This window comes from Phocoena sinus, chromosome 17 (assembly GCF_008692025.1).
Source record: "Phocoena sinus isolate mPhoSin1 chromosome 17, mPhoSin1.pri, whole genome shotgun sequence".
NCBI lineage: Eukaryota > Metazoa > Chordata > Mammalia > Artiodactyla > Phocoenidae > Phocoena > Phocoena sinus.
The window spans coordinates 21396540-21418166 of record NC_045779.1 but is presented as its reverse complement, the minus strand read 5'-3'; positions in this window follow the sequence as shown (position 1 = coordinate 21418166).

Below are 21627 nucleotides of genomic sequence, written 5' to 3'. Positions count from 1 at the left end.
TGTTAGTTTCTACTCTATAACAAAATGAATCAGCTATACATATATATACATATATACCCATATCTCCTCCATCTTGCATCTCCCTCCCACCCTCCCTATCCCACCCTAATATGTGGTCACAAAGCACTGAGCTGATCTCCCTATACTATGCTGCTGCTTCCCACTAGCTATCTATTTTATATTTGGTAGGATATATAAGTCCATGCCACTATCTCACTTTGTCCCAGCTTATCCTTCCCCCTCCCCATGTCCTCATGTCCATTCTCTAAGTCTGTGTCTTTATTCCTCTCCTGCCCCTAGGTTCTTCAGGACCAAATTATTTCTTTTATATTTTTTAGATTCTATATATATGTGTTAGCGTACAGTATTTGTTTTTCTCTATATGACACTCTGTATGACAGATTATAGGTCCATCCACCTCACTACATATAACTCAATTTTATGGCTGAGTAATATTCCACTGTATATATGTGCCACATCTTCTTTACCCATTCATCTGTTGATGGACATTTAGGTTGCGTCCATGTCCTAGCTATTGTAAATAGTGCTACAGTGAATACTGTGGTACGTGACTCTTTTTGAATTATGGTTTTCTCAGGGTATATGCCCAGTAAGGGATTGCTGGGTCATATGGTAGTTCTATTTTTATTTTTTTAAAGAACCTTCATAATGTTTTCCATAGTGGCTGTATCAATTTACATTCCCACCAACAGTGCAAGAGGGTTCCCTTTTCTCCACACCCTCTCCAGCATTTATTGTTTCCAGACTTTTTGATGATAGCCATTCTGACTGGTGTGAGGTGATACCTCATTGTAATTTTGATTTGCATTTCTCTAATGATTAATGATGCTGAACATTCTTCCATGTGTTTGTTGGCAATCTGTATATCTTATTAGGAGAAATGTCTATTTAGGTCTTCTGCCCATTTTTGGATTGGGTTTTTTTTCATTTTGATATTGAGCTGCATGAGTTGCTTGTATGTTTTGGAGATTAATCCTTTGTCAGTTGCTTCATTTTCAAATATTTTCTCCCATTCTGAGGGTTGTCTTTTCATCTTGTTTATGGTTTCCTTTGCTGTGCAAAAGCTTTGAAGTTTCATTAGTTCCCATTTGTTTGTTTTTGTTTTTATTTCCATTTCTCTAGGAGGTGGGTCAAAAAGGATCTTGCTGTGATTTATGTCATGGAGTGTTCTGTCTATGTTTTCCTCTAAGAGTTTGATAATGTCTGGCCTTACATTTAGGTCTTTGATCCATTTTGAGTTTACTTTTGTGTATGGTGTTAGGGAGTGTTCTAATTTCATTCTTTTACATGTAGCTGTCCAGTTTTCCCAACACCACTTATTGAAGATGCTGTCTTTTCTCCACTGTATATTCTTGCCTTCTTTATCAAAGATAAGGTGACCATATGTGCGTGGGTTTATCTCTGGGCTTTCTATCCTGTTCCATTGATCTATATTTCTGATTTTGTGCCAGTACCATACTGTCTTGATTACTGTAGCTTTGTAGTGTAGTATGAAGTCAGGGATCCTGATTCCTCCAGCTCTGTTTTTCTTTCTCAAGATTGCTTTGGCTATTCGGTGTCTTTTGTGTTTCCATACAAATTGTGATTTTTTTGGTTCTAATTCTGTGAAAAATGCCATTGGTAGTTTGATTGAGATTGCATTGAATCTGTAGATTGCTTTGGGTAGTATAGTCATTTTCACAATACTGATTCTTCCAGTCCAAAAACATGGTATATCTCTCCATCTATTTGTATCATCTTTTTTTTTTTTGGTACGCAGGCCTCTCACTGTTGTGGCCTCTCCCGTTGTGGAGCACAGGCTCCAGATGCGCAGGTTCAGTGGCCATGGCTCATGGGCCCAGCCGCTCTGTGGCATGTGGGAACTTCCCTGAGTGGGGCATGAACCCGTGTCCCCTGCATTGGCAGGTGGACTCTCAACCACTGTGCCACCAGGGAAGCCTTGTATCGTCTTTAATTTCTTTCATTAGTGTCTTATAATTTTCTGCATACTGGTCTTTTGTTTCCTTAGGTAGGTTTATTCCTAGATATTTTATTCTTTTTGTTGCAATGTTAAATGGAAGTGTTTTCTTAATTTCACTTTCAGATTTTTCATCATTAGTGTGTAGGAATTCAAGAGATTTGAGAGAATTATTGATTTAAGGCAGCTAACCAAATTTCTGTCCAAAGAGTCAGTGACCACTAAGCTACTTTTCTTTAGTGGACCTCATGTGGTGAAGAACAAAGACTTTAAATAATCAGTATAGTAAAATCTTATTGGTCGGGAAAGTTAAAAAAGAAGAAAAAAAAAGAAAACAGCAGCAACAACCACAATAACAACAAGATAAATAACAACACAAAACCCTTGGGGGGAATCTACGTTCCAGAATAGGAACATTATATGATCTAAGTACCAATACAAAAATGAATCAAGCCATGTAAATAAACATAAAAGTATGACCAATACACATTAAGAAAATCAAGTAAAAATCTTCCTAAGAAAGCACAGATGTTGAATTTACTCTACAAGGCTTTAAATCAGTTATTATAAATATGTTTAAGAACTATGTTTAAATATAATACTGGGCTACCCTGTGGCATAGTGGTTAAGAATCCTCCTGCCAATGCAGGGGACATGGGTTCAAGCCCTGGTCTGGGAAGATCCCACATACTGCAGAGTAACTAAGTCCATGCACCACAAGTACTGAGCCTGTGCTCTAGAGCCTGTGAGCCACAGCTCTTGAAGCCCACACATCACAACGACTGAAGCCCTCTCACCTAAAGCCCATGCTCCACAAAAAGAGAAGCTACTGCAACAAGAAGCCCAACACTGCAATGAAGAGTAGACCCCAATTTCTGGAAATAAAGAAAGCCCGTGCACAGCAATGAAGAACCAATGGAGCCAAAAATAAATAAATAAATAAATTTATATTAAAAATATATAATATTAGAATGATATTTCAGCAAATCTAGAATATCAAGTAAGGATACAGAAATTATATTTTTAAAGAATCTAACACAATTAGTGTATAGGAATGCCAGATATTTCTGTGCATTAATTTTGTATCCTGTTACTTTACCACATTCATTGATTAGCTCTAGTAGTTTTCTGAGGGCATTTTTTGGATTCTCTAAGTATAGTATCATGTCATCTGCAAACAGTGACAGCTTTACTTCTTCTTTTCCAATTTGGATTCATTTTATTTCCTTTTCTTCTCTGATTGCTATGACTAAAACTTCCAAAACTATATTGAATAAGAGTTGTGAGAGTAGGCAACCTTGTCTTGTTCCTGATCTCAGTGGAAATGCTTTCAGTTTTTCACCATTGAGGACGATGTTGGCTGTGGGTTTGTCATATATGGCCTTTATTATGTTGAGGAAAGTTCCCTCTATGCCTAGTTCTGCAGGGATTTTATCATAAATGGGTGTTGAATTTTGTTAAAATTGCAACAAAAAGAATAAAATATCTAGGAATAAACCTACCTAGGGAGACAAAAGACCTGTATGCAGAAAATTATAAGACACTGATGAAAGAAATTAAAGATGATACAAATAGACAGAGAGATATACCATGTTCTTGGATGGGAAGAATCAACATTGTGAAAATGGCTCTACTACCCAAAGCAATCTACAGATTCAGTGTAATCCCTATCAAATTACCACTGGCATTTTTCACAGAACTAGAACAAAATATTTCACAATTTGTATGGAAACACAAAAGAACCTGAATAGCCAAAGCAATCTTGAGAATGAAACACAGAGCTGGAGGAATCAGGCTCCCTGACTTCAGATTATACTACAAAGCTACCATAATCAAGACAGTATGGTACTGGCACAAAAACAGAAAGATAGACCAATGGAACAGGATAGAAAGCCCAGAGATAAACGCATGCACATATGGTCACCTTATCTTTGATAAAGGAGGCAGAAATGTACAGTAGAGAAAGGACAGCCTCTTCAATAAGTGGTGCTGGGAAAACTGGACAGGTACATGTCAAAGTATGAGATTAGATCACTCCCTAACACCATACACAAAAATAAGCTCAAAATGGATTAAAGACCTAAATGTAAGGCCAGAAACTATCAAACTCTTAGAGGAAAACACAGGTATAACACTCTATGACATGAATCACAGCAAGATCTTTTTTGACCCACACCCTAGAGAAATGGAAATAAAAACAAAAATAAACAAATGGGAACTAATGAAACTTCAAAGCTTTTGCACAGCAAAGGAAACATAAACAAGATGAAAAGACAACCCTCAGAATGGGAGAAAATATTTGCTTATGAAGCAACTGACAAAGGACTAATCTCCAAAATTTACAAGCAGCTCATGTAGCTCAGTATCAAAACAACAAAAAACCCAATCTAAAAATGGGCAGAAGACTTAAATAGACATTTCTCCAAAGAAGATATACAGATTGCCAACAAACACATGGAAGAATGTTCAGCATCATTAATCATTAGAGAAATGCAAATCAAAACTACAATGAGGTATCACCTCACACCAGTCAGAATGGCCATCATCAAAAAATCTACAAACAATAAATGCTGGAGAGGGTGTGGAGAAAAGGGAACATTCTTGCACTGCTGGTTGGAATGTGAATTGTTACAGCCACTATGGAGAACAGTATGGAGGTTCCTTAAAAAACTACAAATAGAACTACCATATGACTCAGCAATCCCTTACTGGGCATATACCCTGAGTAAATCATAATTCAAAAAGAGTCATGTACCAAAATGTTCATTGCAGCTCTATTTACAATAGTCCGGAGATGGAAACAACCTAAGTGTCCATCATCGGATGAATGGATTAAGAAGATGTGGCACATATATACAATGGAATATTACTCAGCCATAAAAAGAAATGAAATTGACCTATTTGTAATGAGGTGGATAGACCTAGAGTCTGTCATACAGAGTGAAGTAAGTCAGAAAGAGAAAGAGAAATACCATATGCTAACACATATATATGGAATTTAAGAAAAAAATGTCATGAAGAACCTAGGTGTAAGACAGGAATAAAGACAGAGACCTACTAAAGAATGTACTGGAGGATATGGGGAGTGGGAAGGGTAAGTTGTGACAAAGTGAGAGAGAGGCATGGACATATATACACTACCAAATGTGAAATAGATAGCTAGAGGGAAGCAGTTGCATAGCACAGGGAGAACAGCTCGGTGCCTTGTGATCGCCTGGGGGAGTGAGATAGGGAGGGTGGGAGGGAGGGAGATGCAAGAGGGAAGAGATATGGGAACATATGTATAACTGATTCACTTTGTTATGAAGCAGAAACTAACACACCATTGTAAAGCAATTATACTCCAATAAAGATGTTAGAAAAGAAAAAAAAAAGCTTAACCAAAAAAAAAAAGAACCTAACACAAATTCAGATGCTGAAATGTAACCTCAATGAAAAATTCACTAGACTGTCTAACAGAAGATTTGAGCTAGCAGAAGGCAGAATCTTCAAACTTGAAGAACGGACTCTTGAGATTATCCAACATGAAAAATTCAGAAATATTAACAGATTCTCAGAGATCTGTGGGACACCATCAGGAATGCCAATGTATGTGTGATCTCAATCCTAGAAATAGGGGAGGGAAAGGGGAAGAAAGAATATATGAAGAAATAGTGACCAAATTTCCCATATTTGATATGAAATGTTAGGACACACATCTAAGAAGCTCAACAAATTACTAGTAGAATAAACACAGAGCTTCATACCTAGACACATTATAATCAAAATCTTTAATAATGGATAGAATAATAATGCAGGAGATCAACAATTAAATAGAAGATTTGAGCAACACTATAAACTAAGTAATCCAAACAAACATCTGTATAACACTCCACCCAACAGCAGGATATACATTTTTTTCTGAAGTACACAGGACCATTTTCTAGTAGAGATCATTTACTAGATATGCTAACCCATAAAAAGACACAATCAATAAAATATGATTGAAATCATCCAAAATATGTTCTCTGATTACAATGGAATTAAATTAGAAAGCAATAACAGAAGTAAATTTGGGAAATTCTCCAAAATGTCCAAAATAAAGAATGCATTCCTTTTTGACCAATAGGCCAAAGAATAAATCACAAGGGAAATTAGTAAATACTTTGTGATGAATGAAGGAAAAACGCAACATACCAAAACAAATGGTATACTGTGAAAGCAATTATCAGCAGGACATTTCTACATGTAAATACCTAAATCAGAAAAAGAAAAAAAGGAAATATCTCAAATCAGTAATCTAACCTTCCACCTGAGGAACTTAGAAAAAGAGGAGAAGCTAAACACAAAGGAAACAAGAGGTATGCAATAGGTAAAAAATATTAGAGTGGAAATAAATGAAACAGATTAAAAAATCAATAGATAATATATTTAAAATACAAAAATTAATTATTTAAAAGAATAAACAAAATTTTTAAAAGCTTCAGCTAGACTGTCCAAAAAAAAGGAGAGAATATTCAAATTACTTAAATCAAGAATGTAAGAGGAAACATCACTAGTACTCTTACAGAAATGAAAAAGATTACAGGAGATACTCTGAAAAGTTGTATGTCAAAATATTAGATAAAATTAACGTTTCTACAGAAGTAAACCACAGACACTGATTTAAGAAGAAATATAATCTTAGAGCCCTGCAACATTGGAGAGATTGAATTAGTATTCAATACTAATACCTCAGAGAAATCATGGGTTCAGTTCTAGACCGCTCCAATAAAGTATCACAATAAAGCAAGTCACATAGATTTCTTGGTTTCCTAGTGCATGTAAAAGTTATGTTTACACTATATTTTAGTTTACTAACTGTGCAATAGCATATGGCTGATAAAACTATGTCTATATCTTAATTTTAAAATATTTTATTGCTAAAAAATGCAAATCTTCATTTGAGCCTTTGAGTCCTGATCTTTTTGCAATAGGAACATCAAAGATCCCTGCTCACAAATCACCCTAACAAATATAATAGTAATGAAAAAGTTTAAGATATTATGAAAATTACAAAGATGTAACACAGAGACACAAAGTGAGTGAATGTTGTTGAAAAATGCTGCCTATAGACTTGCTCAATGCAGGGTTACCAGAAACCTTCAACTTACCAAAAACGCAGTATCTGCAAAGCACAATAAAACAAAGTATGCCTGTATTTCCTACAGTGAAAACACCAGCCTTGATAATTTCATTGATGATTCCTATAGAACATTTAAAAAAGAATTAATACTAAATCTTAATAATAAAGTTTTATTAAAATAAAAAAAGAATGGAACAAATCCCAAATCATTCTATAAAGCTGGTATTACACTAATAGCAATACCAGAAAAGATTTCACTACAGATTTTAAACATTTTGAAAGGATAATAAAGAAATATTATAAAATATTTTTTGCCATATAAATTTTATATACTTAAGTAAAATGAATAAGTTTTTTAAGGACACAAAGTGTGAGAGATCATTCAAGAGTAAATTAATAAGTCAAATGGCTTTGTATCTATTAAATACATTGGGTCTGTAGAAAGCCAAACCAAAACAAAACTTCCCACAAAAAATCTCTGGCCCAGATGACTTTATTGGTGAATTCTACAAATAATATCAGTTATAAACAACCTCTTCCGTAATATGAAGAGTAGAAAATACTTCCTAACTCATTCTATAGGCCAGAGTTACAATGATACCAAAACCAAAGACACTGCAAAAAAGAAAATACAGAATGATATGCTTTGTAAAAATAGATACAAAGCTTCTAACAAAATTTACTAAATTCAATCCAGCAATGTATGAAAATGATGGTACACTATGACCAAATAAAGTATATCTCAGTAATGCAAGGTTGATTTAACATTCAAAGATCAGCTTAATATAATCTACCATATTCATAAATAAAAAAGAAAAAACATCATCTTTCATAATATATGCAGAAAAAACATTTGTTAAATTCCAACATTCATTCTTCAAAAATACTATGAGTAGATGGCACTTCCTCAACCTAATAATGGGCATCTATAAAGAAAAGCCTGGATAACATTAAGATATTTTAATAGACACTTCACCAAAAAGATAACCAAATGGCAAGTAGCACATGAAAATATGCTCAACATTTTTAGTCATTAGAAAAATTCAAATTAAAACTGCAATGAAATACTAGGGCACATCTATTTGAGTGACTATTGTTGAAAAGACTGACCAAGCCAAGCATTGGCAAGGATATGAAAGAACTGGGACGCTCATATACTACTACTGGGATTGTAAAATTGTTCAAACATGTTGGAAAAGCATTTACCCGGTTTTAAAAAACTTGAATGTGTATCTATCATATGATTCAACCAGCTCAGTCTTAGATGTTACCTAATATAAATGAAATTATGTGCCAATGCAAACTTGTAAACAAATGTTCATAACAGCTTTATTTGTAATCAATTGAAACTGCAAATAACAGGAAATGTCCCACTAACAGGTAATATAGACACAAATGTGGTTTATCTGCACAATGGAACACTAATGCACAATAAAAGGAATGAACCGTGGACATACACAATGTGTATGGATTCCCAAATAATTATGTTGAATGAGAGAAGCCAGGTACACATTTTACCATTCCATTTATACTTAACCATATAGAAAATACAAATTAATTTATATCAGAAAACAGAGCAGTGGTTGTCTGGAGCTGGAGTGCAGGATTTCAGGGAAAAGTAAAAGGGAGGGATTACTAAGAGACACATGGAATCTTTGGGGGATAAGGGCTGTACTAATCTTAATTGTGGTGATGTTTCAGGAATATATACTTATTTAAAAACTTATCTAAATTTTACATTTAGGGCTTCCCTGGTGGTGCAGTGGTTAAGAATCCGCCTGCCAATGCAGGGGAAATGGGTTCAAGCCCTGGTTCCAGAAGATCCCATATGCCGCGGAGCACCTAAGCCCACGAGTCACAACTTCAGAGCCTGCGTGCCACAACTACTGAAGCCCGCGCGCCTGGAACCCGTGCTCTGCAACAAGAGAAGCCACCACAATTAGAAGTCTGTACACCGCAACGAAGAGTAGCCCCCACTCACCGCAACTAGAGAAAGCCCGCGTGCAGCAACAAAGACCCAAAGCAGCCAAAGATAAAGAAAATAAATAAATTTATATATAAAAAAATACATTTAATATATGTGCAGTTTATTGTCTATCAACTACACCTCAAGGAAAACATTAAAATAACATGTGCTTTGATTTCACTAAAGGCTGTTCTCATGGCAATTATGCCAGATATTTGAGTAGACCAAAATCAACCAAATGCAATGGCATCGTGAAAGTTTTCTCCTGAGAAAACATGAGTTTGAAAGATGAGAAGTCTTTGGAGAGGGGTAAAGTTCTGTGAGGCTGATAATTACTTAAACATAAATTAAAGTTTTGAAAGTTTGGGATTTTGAATTTTTTTTCTAATAACAAAGACATGGGTTCATCATGATAACTACCTGTGGATAGTTATTCTATATTTACAAAAGGGAATCAAGTTTGTGGCTTTTAAGTACTGTCTATGTAAAAAGTAAACTACATTTTTTTAACTTTAGTTTTGTCCTCTGAGATTTTCAGAACCTACCAGTTTGCTGATTTTTTGGTATAAATCATAATATTGGAGCTGCTTGCATGTGTGGCTATGCATACAAAAGGTATGAGCATATTTATATTACTCCTGAATACTGTATCATTATGTTTTGAATTCCCTTTCCCTGGAAGACCAGAAGATGTTGCATATTCCAAATCTAGAAATAAAGCCATAAGAGATTGATTCCAGGAGGGTTCTCAGCTGAAGAAAGAACACCTAAAATTGCACCCTTCATTGTAATGGAAGTATATTAAACATAAACTCTGATGAGAGTTAAAACAGCAAGATTGCACTTACACTGTATAATCGCTACACAAAAGGCCAATAATCACTTTGTTCAAAAGAGATAATGAAGCATAATATAAGTAGTAGTTTAAGCAATTATCCAGTAGAACAGTTAATCATCACCCTCAGTTCATAGCCTTTTGTTTCTCACGAATACACGTCAGATTGTAATTAAAGGCACTCTCACTGTTCAGGGCAGAGTGAGCATCCTGGGTTGAAATGTTGGAACCAAGCTGAAAAACACAACGCAGACAAGTTTAGACACAGCTTTTTGACTCTATCTGCCTGGTATGGGGTCTTGCTTGACAAATTGGCTATATAAGGGTGAAACCACACTGGAGTAAATTATTTATAGAAGAGAATAATTTATGCCTGTAGAAAAGTTATGCTTATAAAATTTACAGATTTTCCAAAAATTAAGTTTCTGTGTGAATTATCTGTCAGATATAAATTTGTTCTAAATCAGATTTATAGGAAATGAAAGTTTTTAAATGCTCCGGCTTTTTAAAGTTGATAAAGATTTCAGAAATCTAAAAAAAAAAATCTGTATCTGTACATCTTCTTTTTCACTTCTAATAAAAAATACTACAGAGCTACCATTTTGCAGTTACAGTAGCAAAACATGCTTATATATAGCATGTTATATATTATAGGGACAGAAATACAATAATCAAAAAATAGAATTATACTTCTGATGAAATTGACTTTTTAAAACTATATTTTTAATAGGCAATTTGGAGTTATAAATATTGAAAATGAAAATGTTCTGTATAAAATGCAATCTTTCATAATATCATAATGGAAAAAACGGTCTAATTTTCATTCTTGAAGATAATACAATTTCATCATTACTTATGGATTTATTTATGTTAATGTCCTTAACCTCAACTCAAACTTCCCTACCTAACTCTGGACCTATACAACCAGTAGTCTATTAGAGCAATACCTCTCAAACAATAATGTGAATAAAAATCACTGGAGCTCTTTCTAAAAATACAGAATCTGACTCAGTTGTTCTGGAATGTGGTCTGAGATTCCACTTTTCTAAAACACCCCCAGGTTATTCGGTTGCTTTTGGAACATACTTTGGTCCACGGTCCTAGATAATCCCCACTTAAATTTCTGACAAGTATTTTAAACTCAAAAGGTAGATATCTGAATGAAACTTTTAACCTTAACCCTAACTTTGTTCCTCTTTGGAGTTCTTTGTCAAGTTTATTTGATCTACTATTCATTTGGTGACAAGGCTAAATCCCATGAGTCATGTGAGATTTCTTCCTATTTCTCACCTGTTATATGCAACTTAACACCAAGCTCTGATTCAATCTCACTAACATTTCTTGACCACTTATTATCCTTTCCAGTTCCACTGCAATATCCTAATTCAGGCCACCATAATTTCTCATGTATTAGTACTGCAGCCTTCCAATTGACATACCTTCAGTTTCATGATCTAATCCATCCTTTACTTGAAGCCAAAATGATCTTAAATGCAATTCTGATTTCATCAGTCCTGTTCTTAGAATTCATCCATGTCTTTAATGTGGTCTCCAGGACACCACATTACCACTTTATTTTCATGTTAAACTTCTTCCCACCATCTAATTTCCACATTCTGGATGCACCAGAATTCTTTAAGCTTCTGGATCTCTCTTAATTCTTTCTTCAGCCAATTTTACATTCCTTCACCCTCCCCCCACTCTCTTATGCTCCCTCCAGCTCAATTTGTCTAAGGTGAATCTTGTAATAAAACTCCTAATTTATGCTTATGAATTTTTCTACTCCATTTTGTGACAATGTCTCTATAAAGAGGTATACTAGACTTTTCTATAACCACATTCTTCAGTTTAATTGAGAATATGTTCCTTTAGGTTCTGCACTCAAAATGTTTATGAAAACTACATTTTTCTCTCATTATTTTATATAGAACTTTATTCACATATAAATTACATAACATACAATTCAGACATTTAAAGTTTACAATTCAATTATTTTTCTTATATTCACAGAGTTGTATAACCACCACCACAATCAATTGTAGAACATTTGCTTTATACTAAAATAAAATCTTATACACAGCATCAGTCACTTCTGATTTCCTCCCAACTGCCCCATATATATGCATATATATACACATATGTATATATATTTATAAAGTATACTATATATAAAATAAACATGTGTGTGTATATATATATATATATATATATATACATACATATATATTCCACAAAGAGAAATACAATATACTCCTTATAAAATATTTTATACAATTGGTGTCCAAGGTTACCATGTGTCAAAAGCATAGATAGAAATTGAACTTACACCCTGACACCCTTGCCAATTAAAGAGGAGCACTAATTAGAATTTCAGCACTCTATTATAGAATAGTTTAGAAATGGAAAGTAATTTTAATCTGAAAATTTAATTTAGATTCTTTGTATATTTTAATGAATATAAAATGCAATATAGTTGAGTCCCTTTTTTCTTAATTATTGTATTAGTCAGGGTTCTCTAGAGAAATAGAACCAATAAGATATATATATATATATATATATAAAATAAGGGATTGGCATATGTGATTACAGAGGCTGGGAAGTCCAAAATCTTCATTGTGGGCCAGTACTGTGGGTCTCTGCAATAGAGACCCAGAAGAGCTGATGGTGCACTTACAGTCCAAATGTTGCCTGGTGGAGACCCAGGAGATCCTGATAGTCCAGGTGAAGTCCCAAGGCAGTCTGCTGGAGAAATTCCTCTTGCTCATGGAGACTGGTCACTTTGCTCTATTCAGACTTTCAACTGATTAGATAAGGACCATTCCTTTTATAGAGGGCAATCTGCTTTATTCAAAGCACACATATTTAAGTGCTAATCTCATTCAAAAACACCCTTCAAGTTGACACACAAAATTAACCATCCCAATTATGTAGGACACAGGGTCAAGTTTTTCTTCCTTGCCTGCATCAAATTAAGAAACAAATCAATCCTCCATTAATATAGATCCTAAAGGAGAAGAACGAACACTCAACAGTCATGCACAGAAAACAGGACATCATGTTGAATTCTTTCCCTTTGTCCTAAAAATGTAGTCAAGGTCTTAAATTGAGGAAAATAGACATCAAAGAAGACAATCATCAGATGAGGCAAGCCACTTCCCCACAAGGCTTGCAGAGAGCTATGAGTGAAAGAGAAGTCAGTCTATTATAGACTATTTTTTTCCAGGTGAGAATTGTTCTCTCCCTGAATCCAAGTGAGTAGAGACTCTGGAGTTAGTCCTAATAGAGCAGTTTGTAAAAAGGAGACAAGACACTCCACTCCCATCTGAAATGTAACACTATCAAACCCCTCTTGTACCTCCAGAACAACAGAGTATATAAGAAGGAATTTCTCTGGAGATTGTTCTGGGAACATAAATCATTAGCATGAGTTTATTTTTAGTCCTACTTCCCAAAGATGGAAGATAAAAGGCAAATTTAACATTTTTCTCTGAGATTTGAGGAAATTCATAAATATATATTAGAACTCGTCTCTGGTAGCTGAAGATAAGAAATCTACAGAGTAGCCAATCCCAGTAGGGCCTAAAGAGACTGTGTTGCAATATACCTGGGAACATGATGCGAGTTATTCCCCTTTCAGTCTACAAATTTGCAGCCCCACAAGTAAGCAGAAGAGGACCACATGGGTTCTAGTGGTTACAGTTTCAAAAGTGTAGGCTAGAAAGAAGGCAGGATTAATGTTGTTCTGCAAATAGCTGCTGAGTCAAGTGAGGGGCATGGAACACCTAGAAAGGGCTGGGGTCATTTACTCCTAGCAGGGTGAAGGCAGTAGATATTGACTCTTAAGTTTCTTTTGTGCAAGCCGGAGAGTACTGAATACAGTCTATCAAACACACACATGTACTAGGGAAGAACAAATCTGACTTCATAATGGATCTGTTTCTTTTACTTTTACATTTGTATTCTATTGCTTTTGCTACAAGTTAAGAATGTTTCCTATAGCCTAAAATATACAAGATAACCCATTCTCAAGGCTCTGAGCTTTAAATGTATAATACTTTTCTATTCATATAGAGATAAAAAGTTGCAGAACAGAGAATAGCATTTGTCTTGTTGGAGATTTACAGGAACACCGTGACCTGACCTACAGAACAATGGATTCTGACACCAAGAAGTTTGCAACAACCAACCACTCCCCTTCCACTTTTAATATAAAAGAAGCCTGAATTCTAACTTGGATAAGATGGTTCTTTGGGACACTAGTCCACTATCTTCTCAGACTGCTGGCTTTCTGAATAAAGTCACTATTCCTTGCCCCAACAAATCTTCTCTAGATTTACTGGCCTGTTGTGCAGTAAGCAGTAGGATTTAGTAACACACACACACAAACACACACACACACACACACACAAAGTTACTTGGAACCACCAAATTAGCAGAGACCCACAGACTCAAGAAAAGGAAAATAGACTGAACCAGAACCAGAACAAGGTCAATAATCCACCCTACCAGTGTCACACAGGCATTCAGATAAGGCTACCCATGCTTGTTTTATTCTTTTTTCTTATCCCTAACCCCTGAAAAGAATGCACCTGGAAAAAAAGTGAGGGGTCGGGGGAGAGGTCTTAGAGCCAGAACACCAGTCCTCCTCTAATTCAAGCAATAGTAGTTCAGAGGAGGGCAATTTTGAATTGAGTTTAACTGATGAAACTTTAAAACAAACCAGAGTTAATTTCAACCAATGAAATGAGATTGTGTTAGTCACTTAACAATTGTGAAAACATTGCAATCACACCCAGATCCAGAGGAAAAATAGGATCCAGTATAGTTGAAAGTAGAGATTGTAGTAAAGTGGCAAAGAAAATTGATACTGACTATTATGTTATAATACTCGCAATTTAGTTGACAAGACAGGTGACAAAAAAAATTATGTATAACTTAGAAGATACTTCTGAAAATTATCAGGCAGAATAAAAAGGAATGTGAATAGGATATACAACAAGATTTTCCATGCTTATAATATACAAATCCCAATGAAAAATTCCAGAAACCTACCAAATTCAAATCACAGAATCATCTTAGGGTTTCCTTTTGCTCAAAGAGCTGCACCAGCTGCCCCACCTGCCCCACCTGCCCTGTAGGATGAGAGCAGTGGTTTTCAGTGGCCAGATGTTTGGGTTGGGGGAAAGTTGTGTTCTTTAGGGGATATCTAGTAACGTCTGGAGACATTAATGGTTCTCACAATTGGCCAGACATTGGGGGAGGCGTGCTACTCACATAAAAAAGGTAGAAGCTCCAGATGCACCTAAATATCCTCCAAGGCACAGGACAGCCCCTCACAAAAAAACAATGATCTGGGGGCTTCCCTGGTGGCGCAGTGGTTGAGAGTCTGCCTGCCGATTCAGGGGACACGGATTCGTGCCCCGGTCCAGGAAGATCTCACATGCCACGGAGCGGCTGGGCCCGTGCTCCATGGCTGCTGAGCCTGCGTGTCCAGAGCCTGTGCTCCGCAACGGGAGAGGCCACAACAGTAAGAGGCCCCCGTACCGCAAAAAAAAAACAACAAAAAAAACAATGATCTGACTCAATGTCAATAGTGCCAAGGTGCAAAAATTCTGGTTTAAAGCAACAATTTATAAACTTACTCAGGTCCATAACAGTGATACACCAGCAATACGGGTCCAGGAGCAATGTGAGTTAGGTATGCTTGGGGAGTAATTTCGTTGCAATCTCAAAATAGACATTCTAATTAGAATAAAATTGTTGATATGTTGTATCTGAACTCTAATAACCAAAATAAATCATTGTATCTCTTTCCTGAAGATGTTGACAAGATCTTTGATAAATTAATTTAATTCAGTTAGGTTTATAATAGCACTAGAGAATGACTAACAACACAAAAATTGGTCTGATCATTCTGACCTAAGTTTTTACTTAATTCTTTATGAGTCTATTATTTTTTAAGATTTTACTTATTAGAAGTATTTATAAAAATATTTTTGAAAACTGTTTATGTACTAGGCACTAAGCAAAGTTTCAGGTAAACAAAAACAAACAAAACATTTCCCCTAATTTCAAATGATTTATAGACCAATGGAATTGAAAAATAAGGATTATTTGAAAAAAATAAACTACAAAAAACAAGATTAATTTAGCTTTCGCTTTTAATGACTTGTTTTGTTGAAAAAGAATACATGCCTTAGGTGAAACTAGATTGTCGCTATAAGTACTAGACAAAAAATTTATTTTATTGTGAATGGGAACATTAAAAAATTTTGTAGGAGAGTAGAAACACATTTAAAAGTCCATATTTTTACATTAATAATTCTATAACTTCCATAAAAATATAATTAATGTAATAGTTTACAAATAGGAATAAATTCAACTTTAAATATCTTGACTGCATTTATTGTCACATTTTAATATGAAATATATTACTGTGTAATGAAAACCAGTGATAAAATGATATTAAACTTTATTTTTCTCTGAAGGTTATTTTCGTATAATATACTTTGTAATTTGGAGGGGTTGTCTTCAGAGATCTACATTAAAAATAAACCTAGATAGTTTTGGAAACTGGGTATTAAAAAGCAAACAAATAAACAGATATTCTAGGTAAATATTGACTCAAATAACTGAATTAAACTTGGCATTGAAGCAATGAGAATAATATACCTATTCTTAAATTTTAATGCCATTAGCAGGTTAACTTGTTGTTTTCTGGTATATTTATATATCACAAATTCTTCATAAAGTGGACATTTTCTTCAGTTATTAGCAAGACTGTAACACTTCATTTAAATGTTACAAGAAAATGATATCAGAAATAGTATAATAGACTTTTGATTATATATACTGGGTTTAAAAAGTATATCATCTTACATATCTGAATTTACTCTGAGATTTAAAAATATCTCCTGTGTTTAAACACTGTGCAATGCATAGCTGTGGACCTATAAACTACATAGTCTGTTACCTAAGTGATGATTCATTTTTTCAGAAGGAAAATTAGTTAGAAAGTTAATGCTTCAGAATATTTCATTTACCAAATTTGTGGCTTCCATTTATTCACTTTCAATGCATATATTAATAATTTCAAGTCATTATGAAGAACTTTACTCTTCAATTTTTATAGTGTGTTTTAGATTTCTATCATAATCCATGAGAAATTTCTTAATTATACAACTGTAGACAGATTGAGGAAGCTAGGGATGGCCTGCTTGGAAATGTTGTGTCTGCTCTAATGGCAAATGAGGGTTAATAGGAAAATCTGAAATGAATGTATGAAAACCTTTCTTAAGTGTCAAATCTTTATGAATTATGTACATAATATTGTTTATTTTTTCAATTAGTCTAAAATGGTTTCTTCATATGTCTTTGATGTTTTTGTATAGATTCATATTCTGTATTTGTTTATAAATATATAAAAACATTGTAATGCTTCCTTTACAGATATTTTAACTCTCCATATAAGTGTGCATGTGTTTGTCCAGTTAGACTACATCTCTGTGTATATCTATGTTATATATACATGTATATTTATATATTTAGATACTCTGGGGACTGTATCTCCAAATGGGTAGCATCAGACATTCAGGAAATACAGATGTGTTATGTATTTTGACAAAAAAACGAGATACTTTTCCTTTTATGTATAAGAATATTACATTACAGATGACAACATTTCTGAGAATTCAGTGTTTCTAAAATGTGGTGAAAATAAAAAGGGGCATAGGCGGCTATATTAAATCTAAAAGTGAAAATAATCAGGAAAAAGCAGTCAAGGCTGTTCAGGTTTACAGTGGTCTTTTAGTAGCTACGTACCAGCAATTAATTTCATCCACAGTCTAAGAAGCATTTTATAATTAATTTCTCAGCATTTGCCACATACAAGCCATTACTTTAAAGTGCTATGTCATTAACAAAATCCCATTTTTTTTCATAAAGAATAGGCATACTGATCTACATTTTTCCATGCTGCCAAGGCAGAATGGACTCGAGGGATATTATCTTATTCAGAAAGAACCTTTCAAGGTTGAATAAAAGAAATGGTGCAGGGTCCCTGGGAGAGGGAAGTGATCATCATTTTCACCTTCAACTCTTCTTTGATGTGGCAGAGTCAATTTTTAATCAGCAGCCATCAGACTGGGCTTCATTTCGCCTTACAAAGTCCTATTACTCTGCCACTTTCTGGAAGGAGGTGATAAGGACAATGCTCTTCTTTTTCTCTTCATAGAGCCCTGCATATGATGAGTCCCTTTGGAGAGGCTTGATAAAAAAATAAAATAAAATAAAAAAGAGTGAGTACGTAGGGATAAAGGTCACCTCTCTGTCAGAATTAACTCTTCAAGACAACAAACTTTGATTTTCCTCTGTTTGTTTTTAAGAACTCTCCTATTGTCTTTGGAGGCAATAGCAGTAATAAGCTGAAGTGGGAGAAAGAAGCTAAATGCACACAGCTTTTCATGAGAATATTTAGGCTTATTAGTCTTCCCCGGCTAAACACCACAGTGGATACGATGCTAATGAACATTATAGGTATTAGTGACATGTAGGAAAAGCATACAATTAAAATCTACTTCTTTGAGCAGTACAACTCAAAGAAATCATTTATCATCAGAGTGCACATAAGTGCCGCACAGGCACAGTAAGAGAAAATTGCTTCTTTGCATTCAGCTAAATTGAAAAATGGAAAGAAAAAAAAAAACACTATTTTTCCCCTCTGGAAGTGTTTTCAATGTTAAGTAAACCTAAATTATTTTTTAAACTATGCAGTCATGCAGAAAAACCTCTGTAATCTCTTAGTATCATTTATTGTAGTTAGCAGTCTTAATTGCCTCACTGAAATGGATCAGAGTTCTGGGAATTACTCAATAAAATGAAGTTACTACTCTCCAGCCTTCCCATCCTTTGATATAATCTCATTAAAAATATCAGGCCTCTAGGTGAGGGAATACATATGGATAGTAAATGCATGTTAAGCAGGCACACCCAAACTGATGACCTAGTTATTACAGAACAGAGCAGCAGAAGATGAATTTTAATTTTGAAGTGCAGCAATTTCTTTCTTGGTTAATACCATAATTATTAACATATTTTTGGAAAGAATCTGCTTGTTACCCTTGAAAAAGATAATAACAATGAACCAACCAAAATACTGAAATGACATTTTTTGGAATAAAATAAACTCTTATTTTCCAGAAGACCACACAAGTGAAAAAACACACGTAGTTTCATTAACTATAATTACTGAAAGGAGATGGGAAAAGATGTATGCCAAATCCCTTTTTGTGTGTGTGTTCTCAAAATGTAGCTGGGTTGAAAAAATGTAAACCCTAGAGGAAATACACTCCTCACCCAGCCAAATAAAGGGGGAAGAAGTGGAGGGGAGAGTCATGCTGAGTCCACCATATGAAATAATTAGATTTTTATAGAATTGGATTTCCTGTCATAAATTGGAAAGTGCAGTTCCACAAAGGCTAAGAGTGTAGAGAACATAAAACCTATCCCGGACTATGCAGTCCAATGTGTTGCAATAACAAACCAGCCTCTCTATGGTAGTGAATAATGAGGCAGAGAGAAATAGCATTGTAGGGAAAAAGATTTTTGTTGTTGTTGTTTAGCTTTTAAAATAAAATTTCAATATTTGGTTTCTAATAATTCATAATTTCAAAGGTCCCTAAATCACAGGCATCCTCACAGTGGTTTGGGATAAAATGGATTCTTTATATAATAAATACTGCTGAGTACACAGTGTTAAAATGGTAGAGTGATGTTATGACTTTGCAACAAGTTGTGGAGTGAAAGCTTATCTCCTTTTTGATTATATAAGGAACTCTATTCTGATTATTCTTTTTTTGTTGTTCCTGCTTCTGTATCCTCACTCCAGCTTTTATTTTGCTCTACTGAAATTTGCTTATGGAAAAAGTGTTGGAAGTAATATATGGCAAGGTTTTTTAATTTAACACATTGGCCAAGAGTTGACTGGCTAGTAGAAAAAAGTTCAAGAAATTCACACTACAATATGCAGGTTACTGTGTTCCAAAATAATGCTGATTGGTAAAATGAGAAAATCACTACCATTTGCTTACAACTTAGAAAAATAAGAGAATTGCTTTTTATATATCACAGCATTTCCAAGAGATGAAGAGCATATATTACAGCTGTGCCAGTCATTTCTATTCTTAGCAGAGACCAAATTCTTTAAAAAGGTAGAGTTTACCAAGGTGAAAATAAACAAATAAAAGACATTCATAGTCAAAGGCATGAAGGTAAGCCTAGCAAGGAGAGGGAGTGGGAAGGAAATGTTCCATTAGGACACATTTCTTTCAAACCTTCATTTTAATGCACATACCTGCAAAAGGGGGAAGGGGATCAAGTAGAAATTACCTTCTCTCAGGACACCTATGTATCCCCATCTTTGACCCTTTATCCTTATTGTTTCCAACTTTCAGGCATCTTTTTTAAGGCTCTGCACTTGTCAACAGTGTTTACTGTCCAAGCCCCACGTTAAATTCTCCAAAGTTGTGGGTGTTCTTTCCCACCCTTACCCCACATAAACCCCTATTGTCTTTGCTCCCTAAATCTAAATACTCACCTTTCCCCTGATAAGCCTACTCTGGTGCCCCTCAATGGCTCCATATTCTGTCTCTGGCACAATTATGAATGCAGAGCTGAAGAACACAGAAACCCTGAGGGGAACTTGGCACCCCATAAACATCTACTATAAATTTCCTCTTCACCTTCAATTTGTATTTCTTTGATTTATGAACAATTCAAAGGATAGAGACTAGAATATTTTAAAGGCATTTCTCTTGTTCATTGTACCTGTTCTGAAATGAAGGTATGCGTTGCCAAAATTATAAATGTCAAATTAATTTGGAAAATAAGAAAAGGGAAAACAGAGATTTACTAATTATTACATAATAATTTATTCTAAATATTTTATAGACTACTGATATTTACTCAGCAAAAGGCTAAATAAGGTCAATACAGACCAGTGGTTGAGGTATATTTAAAACAAATGGACCCTAAGAAGAAAGATTAAAACAAAATGACAGGATCAGAGTAACTTTAAAAAAGGAACTATTTCCCCTCTTTGTGTGCCTGTGAGATGTATATATCTGGTAAATATAATAAAGTTTTACTTTCACCCTTTCTAGAAATCCCCTCCCTCTTTTTTTCCAACTAGGAATAATTTGGTAAATATTTACATTTTCATGTCACCTTATTTTAACACACACATAGGCAGAACCACTCATTTCAGACAAATTATCATTCTATATACTAAATGTATGTATTTATATATGTAGGTGTCTACACTAAAACCAGGACCTGGGGTGGTGGAAAGGGGACAGGCATTTTCAGCAGGATCATTTGTTTCAGGCCACAGGACCAAGTGTGTCTCAAACTTCGTGGGTTTCAGTAGCAAGCTGTGAAGGGGAACAGAAAAAGGCACCATCATGATAGAAGTTGAACCTATTTAAAATCTATGAGCCCTGATACTGGGCAAATCTGAAGATAGGATTGACTCAAGGTCTAAGACAGTTCAGGAGGGAGGGCCTTACAGAGGTTCCTGGGCTACCTGCCTTCCTCTTCTCTCTGGCTTGAATTATCACACACCTGAGGCATTTCATGGTTTCAAGGCCAGCATCTGTTTACATACACTGTTGTTCCTTCCTAAGATGCTCTCATGACACTTTCTCTTCTTGGCAGTCATATATTCATTCTTCAAGGGCTAAATAATA